The sequence below is a fragment of the Athene noctua genome, chromosome 2, assembly GCF_965140245.1.
Source record: "Athene noctua chromosome 2, bAthNoc1.hap1.1, whole genome shotgun sequence".
Classification (NCBI taxonomy): domain Eukaryota; kingdom Metazoa; phylum Chordata; class Aves; order Strigiformes; family Strigidae; genus Athene; species Athene noctua.
The window spans coordinates 150,820,282-150,841,513 of NC_134038.1; the positions used below are offsets into that span (position 1 = coordinate 150,820,282).

At 40.3% G+C, this 21,232-nt stretch overlaps 1 protein-coding gene across 1 annotated transcript in view; it reads left to right on the forward strand.

The window, feature by feature from the left end:
- The first annotated feature begins 347 nt into the window (after nt 1-347).
- TMEM108 (transmembrane protein 108) overlaps nt 348-21,232 on the forward strand; it is a 170,705-nt gene continuing 149,820 nt past the window's right edge. The window contains exons 1-2 of the mRNA XM_074898119.1: nt 348-474; nt 9,036-9,165. The gene's annotated coding sequence lies outside the window, so the exon portion shown is untranslated. The remainder of the gene's footprint in view (nt 475-9,035; nt 9,166-21,232) is intronic.

Below are 21,232 nucleotides of genomic sequence, written 5' to 3' on the forward strand. Positions count from 1 at the left end.
GGGATCGCCAGAGCTGCCCCGCAAGCGCAGCGGCCCCGCTGTAAATTTATCACAGCGGTAAAGCACTGCCGCAACTGAGAGCCACCCAGCGCTTGTGGCAAAAGGCGCTGCCGGGAGCGACCCTCCCGGAGCAGCCACCTGCAATTCCATTTTAGCGCCCCATCCCTGCCAAGCAGCTTTTGTTGGGCGTTTAACCTCCCCAGCCCGGCCCCCTAAACACCGGACTTCCCCTTTCGGCGCAATCACCGCTAATCCAACACAGCCCTTGCAAAGCCCTGCCCCTAATCCCCCCCGCTGCCGCGGCACCGGCGCCTTAGTCACACTCGCTGCCCGCGCCTCGCCCGCCGCCGCCGCTCCGCGCCCCCGCGGCGGGGCCGCCCCCTCCGCCGCAGCCGGGGACCCCTCCCGGGGAGGCCGGGCCGGCGGGAGCCCCGCCCGCGCCGCCGGCAGAGCCTCAGCGTGCGGCGGAGCGCGGTAAGCGGCGGCCGGCGGCTCCTTCTTCCTCCCGGGGCCCGGCCGGCGGCTCCTTCCTCGGGCGGGCGCTGCGGGGCTGCGTCCGGCAGCAAAGCTGGGCAGCAGGGCATGGGGGTGGCGGCGAGGGGGTAGGATGGGGCTCTGCTTCCGAGACGCGTTTTGCTTGTGGATTTTCTTCTTCTCCTTCTTTTATGTGATGCGATCCGGAATGGCAAGTGCCTGGTGGTTTGCGGTGGTTAGTTTTAAAAGCGTGGCGTTAGAACCGTCCTCCTGCCGCTTAGCGGGCTCCGTTATATGTGAATAAGCAGTTTCAGGGGCAGGCACGTAGTGGAGATCGCGTAGCGATGGTTTCCACTATTTTGAATGGGTGGGAGCTGCGAGGGAAGGTGACATTAATATCGATCACTGCATGAAAAGCATCGTATCTCTTGTAGAAGACAGAGTATGTATGTTGGCTGGTTGTTTTTGTTTTGGTTTGTTTTTTTTAAGCAGGAACTGCAAGGTGCTCGTCACAACCAGTGAGCGTATGTTTGCTGGGATGCACATCGGTAATATACAGCCCAAGGCATCAGACCTCTCCATACCGTAATGAACTGAAAGCCTGTGGCTTTGCATGTTGTATTTAAAGTAGAACGCTGCAAGAGAGACGGCATCCTTGTAAAAACAGGTCTTGAAGCATAGCCAGTTGAAAAAGCCTCTTGTAGTACCGTCATAGGCAGTAGCTTTTATCTAGGCAGTTTACAAGAGATAGCCTTCATATATTTCTCTCAAATAGTAGGAGGGGCCAGATGACTGTTTCAGGAAAATATTTTACAGCACAGATTGAATAGATGGGTTATAACAGAGATGAAACAGCTATGGATAAGTAATTAAGGACTGAACTGACTTCTACAGGAAAAAAATTGGGAAGGAAGCTGGACTATGCAATGAATAAATGGCCGTGCTAGTGCAGCAGAACTACGAAATACATAATCTAACAGAGCAAATCCACCTCTCTCAACTGCAGAAAGCAGTCGGGCATTCAAGGTCTGTGGAAGGAATCCTTTATACGGAGAGGCTTCTGTGGAAAAAGCTGCCAATTAAAGCAAGTAGGATCAGTCCCTCTTTATCCTATTGGCAATTTAATGTTTAAAAATGACCCTTTGACTGTCTCGGGAGATAAATCAGCAATGGGAATGTGTTTCTGATGAACGAAACTGTCATTTTACAGGTGGCTTGGGGGGGGCGGGGGAATAGTAGATTAAGGAATGCAATACAAAAGCAGATTTTAAGAAAGCTATAATTTTCTTGTAATGCTTTGCAGCAGTACCTCTGGAAAGCAGATGCAACTGTTCAAATCTATGTTAAGTTCCGTCTCTTAGGTTTGCAGAGCAATTTTAACCAGATAAATTCCAGGAATAGATAACAGTATAGTAACAGTGACGCTACCTGTATCTGAAGATATTCCAGTGACTTTACTTAAAAACTATATTAACTAGACCTAAATCTACATGTGCAAGCTATTGACTACTGTGCTGTTGTCCCAGAGTGACCTATTCTCCTCTGGTTTATGTAGCAGACTTACTGTAAGTCCTAATCATAAAGTAATCTTTGGTGCAGTGAAGTTACTATGGTGAATTTTTTACCAGCTATTCTGATTGTGGTGGACCATGCTAATCAACTGTGTGAACATCACCTATTTCTTTAAAAAATATTTGTTACTTCTGAGGATTTGAAAACTGCAGAAATACCTTTAATCCTATTAGGACTAATGGAATTTACTTTACCCTTGTAAACTGATGTTCTCTAGATTAATGCCACATATGGAACAGTTTGAACTTCCGTCTTTCCGCTGGAGAGATTAAAGAAAGAGGAAAGGCAATTACAAGTGTTACAACGGTGGAGATGCAATTATGTGACTGTATGCAGGATCCATGATTACAGTAGCGTAACACAGAATAAAACCTTAAGTTTATTATTGACAAAGCCTTTTATTTCTGCTAATAAAATGGATGTGCCAATACAATGGTAAAATAGCTGCAATAATGTGCATACATTAAAGACTTATATATTGACACTAACTGCTTTTAAAAGTTTGGAAACACTGGGCAATCTTTCCTTTCCTGGCAACAGGAGGCAATATTCCTAAGTGCTTGTGCTGTAGCATCTGCTCTAGTGCTGCCTTCCCTTGGAGGTCTTGCCAGGGCTGAGTTTTGCCTTAACAGATAGGCTATCTGTGCTGATTCAGCTTATCTTCACAGCCTGCAGCTGCCCATAGCAAGAGTTTAACTAAGCCGAATCCCTCAGTGGGCATGCAACAAATCTCGGTTGCATCAACAAAATCCGACCAACTCATGCTCCAGTCTAGCTCGTTGCAGGTAAACAAATTCTTCTCTGAGGATTATAGCTAGACCAGAGGTTTTGGCCATGCTGTAAATTGGATTAATCAATTGCCAGGTAAATAGAGGCAATTAATGTACACACAGAATCTAGTGTATGTACTTGCAAAATGTTTATTCTGGTCAGAGTTAATGGAGCTGTGTAAAAACTTCCACTGAACTGTTTCATGGCATCCTTGTTTGTCGACTATATGAACTGGTATTCCTGGCTGTATTTACTAATCAACTAAATGAATTAATGACCAACAAATTTATGAATAGATACTAAGTTTTGTATCCAAAGCTCAGCTGTGTGGTGGAGCATAATTAAAGACAATGTGGTGTCTGTAACAGATCTCCTTTGAGTGACAGGGTGTGAATGTATGACTGTGGTACTGAAGATGGTTAACTTAAAATCAGTAGAGATTAAAGTGAACCAAAAACTATCTCGTCATTCCTTGTATTATTCCAAGGAAACTGTTGGACAATGCAGTTACTGTGGTATAACTGCAAATAACTCAGCTGGAAGCATGGTCTGGCCACAGTAAATATACAAAATAGGAAAAACTAAAATTGCTAAGTTTCTACTTTAACATTTACAAAAAGAAAGCTTCATAGCTGACTGACTCTCTTGGCTGACTGAAGACTTAGTTGTTCTTCAAAAGAAATAGCAATGAGACCAAATTGTAATTGTGGACCTACATTGTAACCTGTTGTAAATAAAGCTTTTCAAACCTGAGTTTGAGGGACTAGAACTCAGAATGTTGAGGTTAGATATGTTACCAGTAGATAACTAATGACAGAAATATGGTAACTGTCGCAGTAAGGAGCCATGAGCCATCTCTTGCTCCTGGCTGACTGATTATGCAGAATACTTAGCCACCTCTTTGGCTAAGAACATGATGCATCTCTGCTTGGTGCTGGGTATTCCTTGCCACTGATGACAATATATGTAATCCATAGTTAAAGTACTCATTGTGACCCTTGGTTTGCTGATAGCTTTCTCTGAAAGAAGTGTATGAGCTGGCACACTTACTGGTTTTCATTTGCAAAGCTCTCTTGAGCACTGGGTAAGGATCTGACTTGTTCCTTATTATGGGGATGAATTCTCTATGGTCTCTCATCACTCCTTTTGCATCAGAAGGCAGGTTTCATCCAGTATGCTGCAATTCTGAGGAAAAGATTTGCTAACTAAAATTGCTTTGGCAGTCTCTGGGAGTGTGATATAAAGGGCAAGATATAAACATAATGACACAAGTGGGCAATGTGTTAAATGCTGCAAGCAGAACTACTGCTCTTACTGCAAGCAGCAGTGACCACTGGAGCTTTTTCTTCTAAGAAAAGCACAAGAGGAGTTGTGTGATTCTTAGACTAAGGACCATCTCTAACACAGTTTAATTGTTGAAGTAATTGTTTCATCAGTCTATTCCATCCATAAAGTGTGGAGATCTCAAATTAAATTCTTGTCCCGCTGTTCAGGATCAGGTTTTCAACTTGAGCATGTCAGTAATGTGCTTGTTTAAAAAATAAATAAATAAATTAGGGAACAGAACTCTTGTTTACAGGCTTATGGACTGGCTGAGGTTGCAGGGACCTCTGAAGGTGGTCAGGTTCAACCTTCTGCTCAAAGCATTTAGAGAAGGCTGCACAGGGCTGTGTTCTGCTGGGTTTTGAATATCTCCAGCCTCCAGGGATGACTCTGCAGCCTCTCTGGGTGACCTGTACCTGTGTTGGACCACCCTCACAGTGAGAGCTTCTTATATTTAAATGGAATTGCTTGTGTCTCAGTTTGTGCCTGTTTCCTATTGTTCTTTCACTGGGCACCCCTGAGAAGAGTCTGGCTCCATCTTCTTTGTCACAAGGACATGCTTATGGTCAACTCATTGTCTACTGGGGCTCCCAGTTCTTTCTCTGCAAAGCTGTTTTCGCAGCCAGCTGGCGTCCAGCCTGTACTGGTACAGAAGGAGAGAGAGGACAAAACAAGAAGGGAAAAAGGAGAAAAAATGACAGAGGGGTGGAGAAGGGGTTAGGGGTGGGAGTGTGCAGAGGAATGCAGGCAACTGGAGCCAGTATGGTGACTGCAGCAGGGTGGTTTGCCTCAGCATCATTATAATGCTGTTGGGGGAAGACCACAGTCTTGAATGCCAATCCACAAGTGCTCCTATGCTTACTGATTTAAGCAGGATTTAATGCATCCTGCAACTATAACCAATGACATTAGTATGAATCAAAAAGGATGTGTGAGTTTTGTTCTAAGGTTGGGATACACACTTCCAGGGTAGCCAGGACACCTTCCATTTCAAGGGTCTTTGCAATGGCATATTTCTGGCAGTTTTGGTATGAATTAATAAAAAGTTTGGCTGGGCAGCTCATGCTGCTTTATTAAGCTCTGTCTATTAAGGCAGACTTTTCCAGGGAGGGCCTTTGCGTAAAGCATCGTGATGCCTCAAAGGAGCAAACATAGTTTTATGACAAGACAGTAGTACAGTATATTAGTTGTGGAAGACATAGGGGAATTGGTGGTGAAAGAAGTCTTCTGTGGTCACTTAAAGGATCACTGGCATTCAGATTGTAATCCAGCAGTAGTCCTCTAGAATAGGTGATCTTTATGATGGTCCTAAAATGGAGGTTGCATAATAAGACTGGTTGTGGGGTTTCATAATACATGTATGCATGTACATTTGAGCATATAATTATTTCATGTTTGGAGATAACACGGGTGAAGTTTTATTGAAAGTTTTTCGTATCTGAGAAATAGTTGCAGCTTTGCCCCTTTTCATTGGTCCAGAACCACATCCACTGTAAACAGGTCAATCAGCGTTAATGGAGCAGAACTTATCTGCCCTTTGTGTACCTTCCCTGTTACATTTTTTTCTTCCAGAAGATTGAAAGTCACCCAAGACACATAAAATAGAGGGATTTTGCCTGATCAATGGTTTTCCTATTCAAAGACTTCAGAGGTGTGATCTGTGCCAAGCTGTTAAAGCAATGGTTTATAGCACGTTCTGCAACTTCAGATTAGAGAGGTGCAGGCAGAGTACTCTCTGTACCTGAGCACACACAGAAAAACTAAGATCAGTTTTTCACATGGTAGGATTTTGAGAAGTAGAGTTAACATCTATAAGTGGAGCTGAAAGCAATGCAATCACTTTCACATATTGCTAATCCTCCTTTGTTCAACTTCATTTTTTTTATACCTATGTAGATTAACAGTGTAACTGAAATCAGGACAGTAGCTAATCAAGATGTATGCAATCTCTCAAACATCTCCCTTTGCTTTAGTTTCTGAGTAAATAGTTAAAGGCGTATCATGTAACCAGACACTTTAAAGACACTCTAAGACTTTTGTTAATTAAACTGCACTTTCTGTAGTTCATGTAATGTCTATCATTATGTAGGAAAACATGGTAAAAAAATAACAGTATTATATACAAAGGACTAGAATTAGTATGCATCCAAGGTCTGAATACAAAATAATACTGTAGCATTCTATCTATAATGGCAGGTACAAGGGGATCTCCTGTGCATTTCTGTTTCTATTAGCATTTGAGCAGAGCCTGTGCATTGTGAGGGTAATTAATCTTAGTGATCAACCAAGAAAAAAAACAATTTTAGATGTCTTTTCACTCTTTATCTTGCTTGCTGCTGTTGGCTTATTTGTCTTTGTTCTCCAGTGCAGGCTACCTCATATCTATTCCTGCAGTCACACAATTTACATGATTACATACACAGAGTCCTTATTCTATAGGAATTTGGCACATGCCAACCAATTTTTCCCTTGAACTGTAATCAGTTCTTCGGTAGTGTTGTGGGAGTGGTATACCACCAGAGTTCTCTTTACTTGCATCCAGGCAGGTGCCAAAGCTTTTGTCCCAAATGTCCCTTTCCTTAACCTGCTTCCTTGTCCTGCCAAGTCAAGTGATTGAGTCCATGGCCCAGTGAAGTGCCTCTTTGGCCCACCATCCAAAGAACAGCAGTGGCTGCTGTCTGGACCCTACTTGCTTCAGGTCTCCTTGGTGCTACAGGGACAAGGAGAGTGATTACCTTCTCACTGAGATAGTTGACCACATAATGCTAAAAAGACTTGACGACTGCCTGTCCTCACCTACAGACTCTAGTCTAGCCAACAGGTCTGAGATGGCAGGAAGATTTAATGTTGTAGTACCAGACTTACATATTTGAAGATGGTTGACATTTTGATTTAGAAGGGTCCTACAGCATTAGGCCAAAATCCCAACACGAGCATGATAAAGTAGTGATTGTAATATACAGTGGAATTGCAATGCAAACGGATTCCCCATGCCAGTCTCTACATGCTTCACTGTCACAAGAGGGAAGTTCTGTCCTAGAGAGCCCCAAACCATGGACTGAATAAAAATATAGTCTGGAAATGTTCAGATAGCCTGCACAGTGAGGCATTCTTAGTATTACTTTCCTAGCAGTTTGCATTCTGCTGCTTAATTTGTAAGAGTGAATGTGGTAGTTTTTTCCATGTCCAGTGTTGGATCTCATTTTAGCCAGTACTTCTGAAGGACACATATTGTGCTTCACTGAAATCAAGTCCTGGGAGTTGTCAGGGGGGAAAGGAGAGCCCACATAAGGTTGGGGGTTATCTGGAGACTCAGAGTCAAGGACTCTAGGGTAATTGTGCGCGACCTTTCAGATCTGAGATCTGTCTGCATCAAGGAGGAGGCACAGCTCGCTTGAAACATCTCCCAGGATCAAGGCCTTTTCTGGCTCCATCGGGAGTTTGGGTTTAAATGGTAATTAAATCAGATGTACCTTGTGCCATCAGCATGTGACATGCTAGCTCTGGCATGCCGGGACAGGGTGGCCTTGCGTGCTATCCTTTGCAGTGGGAATTTATACCAGGATGAAAGGCTACAAGTGGTTAATATAGTATAAAATGTCATTGCTGATGATTTTTTGGCATTCTGAATTAATTTTTCAATTTCCATGGTAAAAAACAGGGAGGGAGAGAGCAGCCTAGATAAGATGTGTATACTGCAAACGTTTGAAATACTTGTAAACAGTTTCTGTAGAGAGCAGGGGCAGCTTTTAAGCAGCAGGTGTTGTGCATCCCATTTTCTGTGCTGTGGTACTGGAGCCGGGAGTGTCTGGTGAAATCTCATAATGAAACAGTCAAATGGTTTGAGAAGTTGAACACAGCTCAGCAAAGCAGATCTGAACTAATGTGAGCTGCCTGTCTGCCAGTAAACAGATAACTGCACTCTGTTGTTTAATTGAACTTTCATGAAACTAAAATATGTTTTTGTAAAATCCACCATGAAAATGTGTTCTGCTTGTGAATCCTGCATACAAGGGAACAAGATATTGAGGGTGAGGAGGGGTATCTGTCAGGTACACAGGTAATGCTCTATATGCTGTACAGTCTGCAGTGGGGAGTCAAGCATATTAAGTGGCTCGCTCATAGCCTTCACAGATGAAAACTGAGGTGCCCAAGCAGAGAACCTGTTGCTTGGTTTTCAGAGTTCCTTTGGTTTGGATGACCAAATTTAAACACCTGGAAGGCACTGCAGCTATAGATACAATTGAGGAATCTCATTGTGATTCCCTGAGTAGTTCTACCAAAAAAAACCCCTCTGACTGAATTTTCCTATTCTCACTAATTCACACTGCTCCTGAAAAACTCTGAAGAGTGTTCAAATTCACTTTTTTTTAGGCTTTGTTTTTTTGTTTTTTTTTTTTTTTTCTTTTTTGTTACCTTAATTGCTGACCATAAATCTTGGCCATTTTGTCAACCTCCAGTTTCTCATATTGGTAGCATTCCTATTTCTGAACTAGTATTTAGATGCAACTCAGTTCTTTTCCATAAGCATCAACCTTTAACAGATAAATTGACAAAGCAATTGACAATTCAGGGATGCGAATTATGCTGGTTTTTTGTACAATAAAGTGTCTGAATTTCATAAGGTAGGAGGGATGTACTCAAACATAAAAGATACACACATGGAATGTGATGTTCTGGAAAGTCTGAAAAGAAATCCTAAAGAGTCCTCTGTTTATATTCCAAAAAAATCAATAACCTACAGAAACACTGTGGTCTGTAATCCATTACACTGAAAGCTCTGGAGAGCAATAGGAGCCACATGGCACAGAGCCATATGTATTTAAATTGAATGCCATGTAGAATGAGATGAATAAACATTTTGGAATAACACACCCGCATCTGTAAATTTACAGGTTGCACAAACTGGCAGATTAAAAATAAAAATCCAAGAAGCTGGAAGAATTGCTATTACCAGGAAGATCCGAATCAATGGACTGTATGGATATAGATATGTTTGAAGGCATCTGCTCTTCCCATTACAAGGTAAGACAAAAGGATTTTTCTGCCGGTTTGTTTCATTTTGGTGCAGTTCACTTTTCTTTTGTGGCACTGCCCAAGATGGCAGTGGAGGTGTTCTTCAAAGTTTGTTCAGTCTCGTGGCTCACTGCTAATAACTGTGGCCTACAATTAATGTATAACTGGACTATCTTCAGACCCCAAAATGCCTCAACTTTCCGAACTCAGGGACAACTGTGGATCCTCAGGGCCTGTAAAATTCAGATTTTTATTATGTAAAGTATCTGTTCAGATAATGCTACAGGTTGTCTATTTTTAGCATGTGCTAATAGGAGACCTTCCCATTCATCTAAGGCATCTTTTTCTATGTGCTTATTAATTGCTGTAGATTGAAGTAGACTTGGAACCTGTACTACTTAGTGCAGGATCTTAATCAGGAGAAAATGTCTCTAAACTGGATGCCAGAAAATGTCTCTAAATGGAGATGCAAGCTATGCCATTTTCTTTTTACAGTCCTAGTGTTCTTTCAGGATTGTTATATGGCTTGTTTACAAAACTGCTGCATTTTTCTTTTTTCTATCTATTCCAATAAAAATTAATTACATATTGCTCTAAGCTGAGGGTGGTGAAGAGCTTGGTACATTTTCTTGGCATCTTTTGCATAATGACTGGGTATGTCACTTACTTTGAATGCTTCCTTAGTTTTCAGGGAAGGTACAAAAGATTTTCAAAAACTTTTTTGGAACTGGTAGAAACACTTGAGAAAGACATAAAGCAAATTAACTGTAAAGTAAAATTTCTCATTTCCAAGATGATGTAGTTCTGCATGGCTGTGGTTTGGCTACGTGGGACTTCTTTGTGGTCTAACAATTCTGATCAACACAAGATTGCTACTGAGCAAATGCAAAACCACAACACCAGCTCTGTGTTACTTGGGAGCTCAAATCAGGCAGCTGTGCAGTTGCAAAAAGGGGCAATTACAGCTGGTCTTGGCTGATGTTTGCTTTAACCCAGAGAGGACTTTCAGCTGTAGCCAGTGTGACACTCTGTTTCTCCATTTTCACCAGCTAGTGTTAAATTATGGGGGAACCATCTGTGCTGGGGCAATGCACTGCCATTGCTTCTATTCTGTACAGAAATACTGGCCACCAGTGTTACCAGTCTGCCATTTTCACAAGCATGAGATACACACCTCTCATTCTTCTCTTGTGGAAAAACTAAACTGAAGAGAGACCCCTTCCTAAGGTAGGGAATGTAACAGACTGGCACTGCATCCTCTAGAAGCAGGAGGTGATCCCTTGTATACTGAAATAACAGGAATGAAATGTGTAAAGTATGTAGAAAATGCAAAGATAAGCAATAGCAAACACAATGTACAGGGAAAAACACATTCAAACTCTTGAGTACTTGGGACATTCCAGTAATTTTCCTGTAATTGTTGTTACTGAGGAATGTACATAGACCATAAAAATCTGTAAGATCTGATCTAGATAGCAGACACTTCTCAAGAGTTTTATTTCCCCTGCCAAATGTTTTTGTGACCACTGGTGTCCACACACAAGGGCTCCAGTGGAATCTCTATTGCCACCAATTATTGCCAGCTTCTACAAGTATAAATGCTCGCCTGGTCTGTGCTTTCTTGTTTGAAGATATTTACATTTGCATGTTACAAAATCCCTAGCTTTAGTGCAAATTCCTAATATAATGGGGGGAAGGGGAATGACACCTATTGTTCTGCATATGCGAAATGAGAATACCATTTCGTGTTGCCACTTTGCCTGTTTAATTGTGTCCTTCTCTGAATTGGAGCTTCTGAGTTTGTACAGACAGGGCCTCTGGCTGTTGCGTGGCAAGTAATCCTTCCAAATAGGATTTGCATTCTTGCAGCAGCCATTCTGGGGATAGAGAATGAATACATGGAGGCAAATTCTGCTTACACAGACATAGCTCAGGTCCAGTCATTCAGAACACGAGTCAGTGACAGACAGAGTTGCTCATAAATTGAGTCCTTTCTGAAAAGAACAGGTTATAGTGGCTAAGAAAAATATACAGGGTCAGAGCATCTGCAGTGTCTTAGTTACCTAGATTTACAGGCACTTATTCACAGCAAAAATGCTGTTAGATCCCTGGAGTGGCTTTGTTAGTTTTCCTTTGCCAAAGGCTATCATCCCTGTAGAGTTGTGTGGAAATGGGAGCTTGCAGCCCAGTGACTTCTGTGTATGGTCTTGGTCTTCACTTAAAACTTCCTTGCTCTTTCAGTGCTGTGTACTCTCTGCTTTAAAGGACCTGAGATGGCCCAATGTAGTGACTCTTCTATTTGGGATGATAGCCTGCAGCTGTAGGATAGAATAAATCACTGGAGGTAATAGTGGCTTAAATCAAAGCCAGGCCTTGAATCTCTGAACTTTTATATTGCCATTTGTTTGTGGGCATTACTCTTGATAGCCTTCTAGGTGTGTTTATCTTTTTTTGGCTGAGAAATTATTGAAACATCAGCAACATAGAAAGTGAAGAAACAGACTGCTTTCTGGTTTATACTCAACACAGATATTCCAATATTAACAGAAGCTACGCAAGTTTCAGTTAACTTTTTTTCAGCTAAGTTTTAAATGAAAGACTGAAGAAGCAGCACTTGAAAACTTCTGGGAAGTCATGTATTAGAAAAGTTCAAAACTGAATAAAAGTTTCCTTCAACTCATCAAGATGTTTTGTGGCTCGTTTTGGTTTTGTTTTTTTTTTTTTTCTCTGCAGAACATAAAGATGTGTTTGTTCTCTATATTAAAGCACTGGTAACTTATAATTGAAACATTTATTTTCAAACTTCAGGATAGCTGAATCAAAACCAGTTCATTTTGCTAGGAGTTCACAGTTCAGCGAAAGATTTCCTTATAGTTAAAATAAATTGATTTTGCTTATGACTTAGTCCTGTCTTTCTCCTTTCTGGTGCACTGAATTTGATGTTTCTATTATTTACTTTTACTAGTAGTGCTGAGGGACCCCAGGCGTTGGTGAGACCTCGGTTGTGCTGACTACCACACCAGGTCCAGCATAAATTGTAAATACACCTTTCTGCAAAATACATATGATCAAAGAGGCAAGAAAGATTAGAATGGTGCAGACCCAGGATCACAGGGGACAGTGAGACATTTTTCATCAACATGGTAAGCAGTGGCTTCAAGAACCTGCAGGCATCCAGTTATATATGGCTTGAGGTGATTGTGTTTTAAGGTGGTGGAGAATCAAAGCGTTTCATCCCTGCAAGCAGGAAGGGAACGGAAGAATTGCCCATAATGTCACTATAGTACTCCCTCTATGCTGTTTTAATTTGAATAAGAGCAGTTTGATTTAAATCAACTCAGAAATGGGAGCAGCAGCTTGGCAGTGGCAGGAAGCCTTTCCCTTTTGGAAGCGAGGGTGACATACAGCTCGCCTGTATGCAATGTAATTTGTCCTGACATTTGCTGGCACGGTAAGTTCTTACTAACTGCAGTGACACTTGCCCTGTGTGACATAATTCGAAACACTTTTTCATAATACTTCCACTTGAACTGAAAGCAGCCGAACTGTCTTTTCTAATTTCAGCCATTTTGATCCCTTGTCCCCAGTGAAAAGTTCTGCTTTGCAGTGTTTCCCAGTGCTGCCTGAAGTAAAACGATGAGATGGCAGCTAACAATCCAAGGTTTTTCCCCTGTCGCTACTTGAGAGCATGCTGTAAGTCATTGTTCCTTCATGAGCTAAATCCTAAAGGAGTTAGCTTCAGAAGTCAGCCCTCCCAAAACAGATGTTAAGATACAGAAGTAACAACAGAGAGCCAAGTGATGATAAGGTGTGTTTGTGCTTGCCTCCATTTATTACTACTAACATTGGACACTAGTCACAGAATATTATATTTAAAACTCATCAAAAGGAGAATGGTATGGAGAGACATCTGAGTCTTCACAATCAAAAAGAATGCATTTTTCTAGTTCTGATGTGGGTCACCAAGTGGGAATTGTTACAACTTTGTTTTAATTTTGTTTCTGCGGGGGGAATGTCTTCAGTAAAGAATACCTAAACATTTGTTGCTACTTAGTCATCTATTCAAGTTGCATGTGAGATGCTGCAATTACTTCCTGATGACTAGATGGAAAATACAGTTGTTCTGATAACATTTTGTTCATGCTGATGCCATTGAATATGCATAATTCCCTCGATCTGGCCCTGACAAGTTTTATTACTATTCCTAATAGTAAGCAATAACATTTCTTCTGGAGTGGTAGGAGACTGTTATATATGATGTGTCTGAAAAGTCTTATGGATGCAGTTACATGCAGTCAAATGTGGTGTTGAATTCACCAGTAAGTGAAGTAGTTTGGGAATATGACCTTGTTTGATAGCTGGTATTAGAGTAAACTGGTGTACTGTGTAAAACCAGACTGGGAACTGTGACATAAAGGTAAACTTGCTATGAGACTAATATAAGAGGGTTCATAAGTACTGACAAAAAGAAGGACGTGGCTATGCAGGTTGTGTATTTCTTCCTCTGGTTTCTTGCCAAGCATAGAAACAAAAGCTGGGACACTTTTAGGTGTCTACCTATGTATACTCAGGTTCCTCACAACCCATAATGAATCACGGTTTTGAGGACAACCTCGTAACAGCCATGTGAGGTGGGGAAATGTCTTTATCCCATGTCATCTCCTGCCCGCCCCCCCCCCCCCCCCCCAGATTAGCCCAAGAACTAAATTCCGCCTCTGAATCCAAGCACCAGACCTGGCTATTCACTCAGTGCTCTTACACTAGCGAGTTGATCTTTTTGCAGAATGAGTAGGCCATGCCACTCCTATCCTCAGTTAGATTAAGGATCAGTCTTTTGAATTTCAGATGCATGTTTTAGATCAAATTTAAAGTGAATAAAAAGGTCACACTTCGTTTCAACTACTTGCTGTTCAGGAAGAGAACTGAAAATTGTAAGTGGAGTACAGAAACCCATATAAATTCAGGAGAAACTGTTTTGGAGTTCAGCTTCTTACAAGAAAGAGGCCAAACTGAATTTGTAAACTCTAATCTGTCTGCAAAGGTGAGGCTGCACCTTGTTGTGCTAAAGAGATCCCGGTAAATAAAGATCCTCATACTGGAAAGTAAGCCAGTATAGAAAACATTACAAATGTATACAGTATGACTTGTGTATTTATTTCTGTATCTATACTGTTAATTACATGTTAGACTACTAAAATTGCATTTTTAAAGCTCTATTTGATATCACTTTTTTTGTTTTCATCATTTTGTATTCTTCCTTACATGCACATGCTGATTGCTTAATTTAGTTAGATGTATACTGCTTAAAAACAAGCCTTTGTAAAAGCAAATGCAAAGTAAAATTCTTTTTTAAACAAGTGTCTTTTGGCATGTAGCATACAAACAGCAGTGCTAAGAAGTCAAAGGAATGCTCGTGAGTAGGAAGGCAGAAGCACATCATGTGATGTTTCACAAGTGTAAACCAGTATCCTCTTTTGCATGTAGTTGGGAGTTTATAGCTGCAGAGAGCTAGCTGAGTGCTGAAGTGCTTAAAAAGTGGGGAAAGGTTTTGAATTCACAATGTTCTGTAAGAGCATGTTTTCATGCATGTCAGTATGGGATCCAAATTTAAATTGTTGGCAACTTTCTAAATTAAAAAGGCATGGGAAAATTATGTATATGATAAACTGTGTCAGAAGACGGAATGGTGATTTCTTTTGCTAGAAAGTGAGACAAAGATGGTCTGGGCATGGTCTTACCCACAAGATCTGACTGGGGTTTTTTGCATGGCTTTAGCCAAATTACCTAATTTATGCACCTTAAATCTTTCCTATGGTTAAATTGAGTAATAGCACTAGCTTTGTTTGACTTTGGGAACAAAGTGAAGGGAAAATGCTTGTGCAGTTGCTAAAGATCCAGATTGTTTAAAGTGCAGAGGACTATTGTTATATGACTTTGGTCTAGTTTGAACAACATAATCAGCAGGCAGCTTTGTCTAGGCATCCTAGTGAACTACTGTATAAGTATTTAATATCTAAAATCCTCTGCTGGGGTTGTCTTTTGATTACATCAGTGTCATAATTCTTACTTTCTTTTATAGCTATTCAAAGAAGAGATTGTCTGGGTCTTTTTTGAGAGTTATAGTTTTTATCCCAGTCCTTTTCTAAATGCTCTGGAGAGTTTTATTTTTTGCTCGTTCAGCTGCATCTACTGCTGACTTTCCTTGCTCAGCTTAGTCAAATTTTGGATGTAGGGCATATTGTCTATAAACTTAAGGTGTTTAGCTACTCTGCCTTTTATGCTTTTTTTCTTTTCCACATCATTCTCCAGAAGACATTTTCAAAGCTAAGTATGGCTTCAGAGAATCACCTTGTACTGTTCTTCTTTCTGATTTGGTCTATTAGCTTCTTTTGTGTTATCTTATGGTAGAGGCAACTGTTCACCAAAAATGGTGTATGTAAAATCTTGTTCTCAGATCTTTTCTTTAAATTAAAGGATGTTTTACCTATCATAATATGTTTATTAATTTGCAATTGTTGCTTTTTCTTTTCAGATGTAATATTCCTGCCCTTGAGTAGAATCTTTCTTAATGTGACTGTTGTCTTAGGCACACATCGTCTACTTTATTTCCTGATTTTGCCACGCAATCTAATACTTTCAGAATGGAGGTTGTCAGGTACCAATTGTCACGAACAACCACACTACTCTTATTTTGGACTTTCTTTGGCAATTTTATAATACTTTATTCTTCAGTTTTCTGTTTCTCAGAAGTAGCTTACATCTTTCTTCATCTTTCAAACTCCATATTCTTATGTCTTGCCTTAATTTTCCCCTTTTGGAGAATTTGACATCTTCCACACTTCCCTTTAGGCTGTTGAAATTCTTCCTTAATCTTACTGTGCCTTTCTGGGTTAATTTTAGCTGTCTGCTTATGGGTGATCAATCTGGTTTTATCCAGCTTTACACTAAGTGGGATCTTCTTTCTATTTCTCTCATGGGACTGTTGAACTTCTGCTTTGTAGAGAAGTAGAAATATTCTGCTTCTCAGTCACAAAAAAATCAAACACATATTCGCGTTTGTAGTTAGCATTTTATTGTCTTATCTAATTTCAGATCAAATAGATTCACATGGTGTCTCTTCATCTCCAAGGAAATTATGCTGGCATTCCTATTCTCTTGTGCTAAACTTATTAGACAAGCATGTGTAACATCATGTCTGTCTCTTGCAGCTTTAATTATGTATATATATGAAAACAGTGCTTTGTGCTCTCCACACACTGGAACATAACTTCCCAGTGACTTTCTGTTGGGTATCTCTGAAGAGTTTCCAGTCTTGTTTCATCTAGCATATTTTCTAATTTAATGTTGCTGCTCTCATTATTCAAGCTGCAGGATGTTGCAAGAGGCCTCATTTTGCAGGACGAGGTTGTGAGACGAGACACACAGCAATATGGTTAACAGTCAAGCTCTCATGTTTATTAGAAAAACAAGTCCTTATATATTCTTGTGACAGCAAATCTGTGTGTTGTTCTGGCGCATGCTCATTTCAAAATCTCGTTCCCTTCAGCACTTTCAACAAGCGCTACTAAGCGTGCACAACCGGTAGATAAATTTCTGCTTTGTTATTCTAAAGATTCCCTTCTTATCTGTTTCTTCCCTAACAAGCATAAATTCTTTTGCTTTTAGCCGTCATTAATCTAGATGCCGTTAGTCTTCTAACACAAGTATGTCATTAATTTAGACATCGTTAATCTTCTGACTTGAATGCTGATGACACTTTTACATTGTCAGTGACGCAGACGGTTCGCGACCCAGCATACGCACCCACAGCAGGACACCTGACTTCCAGGTTTGGAGGACTGAAGGACATTTGGAACTTGTGAAAAAAATTCTGGCAAGAAATGAAGGTGGTAATTTTCAGTAGCTCATCCAGCAATAGGTTGAGAAATCCTAATGTCTGATTTCTCTCTGATGTAAGTGCTACTGCTTATTTTAAAGTAACCTCAGAAATAAAAGAGCAAAATAGAATGACCTGAGGCATGTGCTATACACATGGCAGATCAGAGCAAAGGAGTCCTAGTGAAATAGCCCTTCTTTTTTTCACATAAGCAGCCACTGGGAAAGAAGCATTGTGACTTTCCCCTGCACAAGTGGAAAAGGCATAGGAAGGTGATATGATGAAACCTGTTAGGGACATTCCTTAAAAATTTCCCTAGAGTGTTGGCTGTCACATATGAAGACTGTCTGTGCTGATCAGTAGAAGCGTCCAGGTATAGAGGAAGCCGTTCTGCCTATTTTCCTGCAATCTTTCCCCAAAGAACTGCAAAAAATTTCAAACCACTTCAGGTATCAGAGGCACAGTCTCATCTAAGGTGTGTGTCTGTTCCAGTTAAGAGGAATGTAAAAAAAAAATGTGTTAAACAAATGTAGTTCCCAGAGAGAAATTTGTGTTCCTATCAAAGATCAATTTTTTAACATCCTGTAATTCTACATAGTAAAAGGAGTAAACTGAATGCCAGTGAGGAGAATGGTTCTGCTGGCTTCTGACAAGATTTCTCTATAACAGGCTAGTAAATGAACAAATTTTAAAAGCTTGCAGGATCTTTAAAAACCACAGATTGTTGCTCAGTGTAATTATCAGAAGGACTAGGTAGCTAGCTTTGACTGGTTTTAAGGCTACTATTAGGACCTATCCACATCAATATGAAATATGGCAAGACATCTTAAAATCTGACAGTTTGTCTATAATGGTGTATTTCCCATGGAAGGTGTGCACAGAGATATGTTTGGGAAGTGCTTTAAGATTTGTAGATGAAAGTTATTTTATATGAAACATGCAAAGGGGTAGGAGTTTATATATAAAGGTTAGAAATAAATAATTGTCTGCTTCCCAAAACGTGTGTTTAGTTTTCAAGAACCATAGGGTACATTTTGCCAGCAGGGCTCCTTAATAATTAGGTTTGGATACATGGGTGCCAGCGGTCACCTTTTCTTTTAAGAAAAGGTGATTTTAGATATTGGCAACTAATACTACAAAACCAGTCTGGCACTCAGTCTGGTAGTGCAGTCGTTATAGTTTGGTTCTGAGGCAGGATCTTGGGTGAGCGAGTTGGGGAAGGCATTGAAGGAGTGGGAAGGTAATTTTCACACTCTGCACAAGTAGCATAAACTCTTTGTTTAATCTATCATCCTGAAATCTGATGTGGGTAGCTATCCACGGGGGGTATTCAAAGACTGTAATAAAGAAGTTTTTCTGTGAGGAGAGGATAGCTCACTGAAACATTGCAGGAGGGGCAGCTGTGAAATATTTTCTATAGATTTTTTTTCAATGCTTTTTATCTTCAGTTTAACCTCACGTTGTACTGAATCACCTTCATTTTCCCTATCTGATATAAAATGTGTTAGTGGGCTATGGCAAATATTCAGATATATTGCAACAAGTTCATTTGCTATTTTTCTTCCAACTACCAGTAAAAGTGCTCTGCAGCTGTGGCATACTACCTTGCAATGATGCAGCAAACTAGTCTCAGGCTTTCCAAGTATTTTGTGTGCATTAATTAAACTCACAATACCCTTCTGAGGCAGTGTCTGACTTATGCTAGGCAGTGCTCTGTGAATAGTTATATTGTAATTAGTGCAGCTATTTATGACTGAAAGTATGGTGTTGGGTAAAATCATGGAAGCTAGCCCCATCACATATCGTATCTTCTCCTCCCAAGGTCTTAATGCTATGGCAACAGGAATGCCAAAAATAGAAATCATGAATCTCAGCTCCTAAGAGAGTGATGTAATTTCTGGGCAGTGTTTTCTCCCTTAGGACCTTCTTCTGTGTATCTACTTTAACCCACCTTATTTCTACCTTTGTTGCAGAGAAACAGTCTGGCCCTAAATCAACTTTTAAGTGAAGGGTAATTGCAATCATAAATCTTTTCCACAGGGGTTTGGCATTGTCTTTCTTTAAGTTAGATACACTAGGAATCATACTGAACTGCTTCTTGCCACCTAGTCGTTGGTGCATGAAAACTGGCAACATTCTGGCACCTTTTTTAATAGAATGCCCTTACTGATGTGCAAGGAAAATTAGTTTGTTGAAAAGCAACCATTTTTTAGTTCCCTCCTATCCCTGTCTCATGACCCTCTATTTTTTTGTCTAGATGCTAAAAGCTAAGATTCTCATTCTTTAGGGTATGTGTACAACTCCGCTCTAATAATCGGTGGGACTATCACGTCAGGTCTAATACAGGTTTTTTGCTACTGTGTTATAAGCCCCACAAAACTTGCGAAATGTGATCCCTAGAGTACTGATCAAGTGGGTTTCTTATCACTGGGGCTTACTGTCTGTAGCTGACAGCTGGGCAATCAAGTAACTAGGTAAAGGTCAGAAGTAATCCACCACTTTGCATTCTGGGACTGCAGACCCTTTCTAAATACAGTAACTGGCTGTAGAGGTGGGTTCTGTTTGGAACTCCCTCATGACAATGCGATGAGAAAAGTAGCTAACGAAAACTTAGTTTCTTATTTTGAGAGGGTTTGCCCAACTCCTGTTATTAAATAGCCATCTGCTCACTGCTTTGCTGCAACATCTCCAGCATCCAAAATAACAAACTAGGCACAAATACTGTTCAGTGACAAAAATTAGCTGATACTGTGCTGCTGTGTGGGTAGGGGCAAGAATTGTTACAGAGACGTATCAACTTTGCACAGATGTCCACTGGTTTCTGGGACATGTGCCATGGCTGAGTTTGTTTCCACTGTCTGCTTCTGTATTTTGATCTGTGGTGGGTCGGGGTTTTTTTTATTTTTATTTTTAATTGGTGTGGAGCTATCACCTCAGCGGAATCCCTAGGGGCATTTTCTCCCATTTATGCAGCATTTTCTGCTGAAGAATAATCTGGTCCCTACTTAGTACAAGGCAAGCTTCAGTAGCTTATGCCTGCATCTTGACAGTAGAAAACAGACTATATCACAAATATTTTTGAAAAAGCATGAGGTATCACTTACTGAAATTACCAGTAATCTTTCTATTGATTTACTGGTTGAAACTGTGTTCAGTGTATTTGTGCAGTTGTTTTCAATGATTAGGTCAGGACTGATCACAGGAGTATGGCAAAGATTTGGTAGCAAGAAAACAGGGTTAATTAGAAACTGTGTGGTTCTGCAGTGACCCTAGAGATCACTGAAGTAAGCAGGACTCTTGCTGGACACTGTACTGGTTTCTCAGCTCCAAATAAGTGGTACCCTAAAGTGTGGATAAAATTGTAAAATGGCCTTCTCCAGAAGGTGTCATTCATTGAGGTAAAGCAGATTTTTTGTTTCTGTTTTGGAATGATTTGTATAAACATGGATCAGATACTTCCTCGCCTATTTACTCGTGAGTCAGTGTGAGATATTTTGGCCCCTTGCTATTAATGATCAGTTTTAATTACAATGGTTTTGTATGGTGTCTTTAGTTGTAACTCTTCTCTAGGTGACTATATATTTTTGTTACTTTCTGTACTACACAGCACTGTTGAGCATATTTGAAAATTATATTTTGCCCAAACTCACTATTTCTTCTGTCATTTTTCAGTACAAGTGTATTGTTACGTTACCGTGTTTTTATAGTCTTCTGAAGAACACTATCCCTTGATTCAAGCATCACTTTTTGTGTATTTAAAAGGCTGATACATTATAGTCTACCTTAGATCAGAAAAATTAATGAACCTTCCAAGAAGATCAGGGATGAATGGCAAGGACTAGTTAGTTCTCTTCACAGCTTTTCTCTCTACTTCCTTCCTATGAAGACAAAGAAGAATTCAACTATTAATATTTTTATTCTCCTTCATTCAATGAAGATCTAATTCAAAATATAATAGCTAACTGAAGAGTGTCAGAATAATCTAATAACATAATAAATTACCTTAGAAACTAGAGAACTTTCTGGTGCTTGATTCAGGACCATGTAATTTCACATCTACATACTTAAGCCAATTTCCTCACAGATATTCTCCCATGTTATTCTAGTAGATCAGTTTCAGCCGATTTACTATTTGGTGTAAACAGGCGTTATCAGAATATAGTTTCAAAATAATTCATCTGTTCTGGTCTATTAAATAGA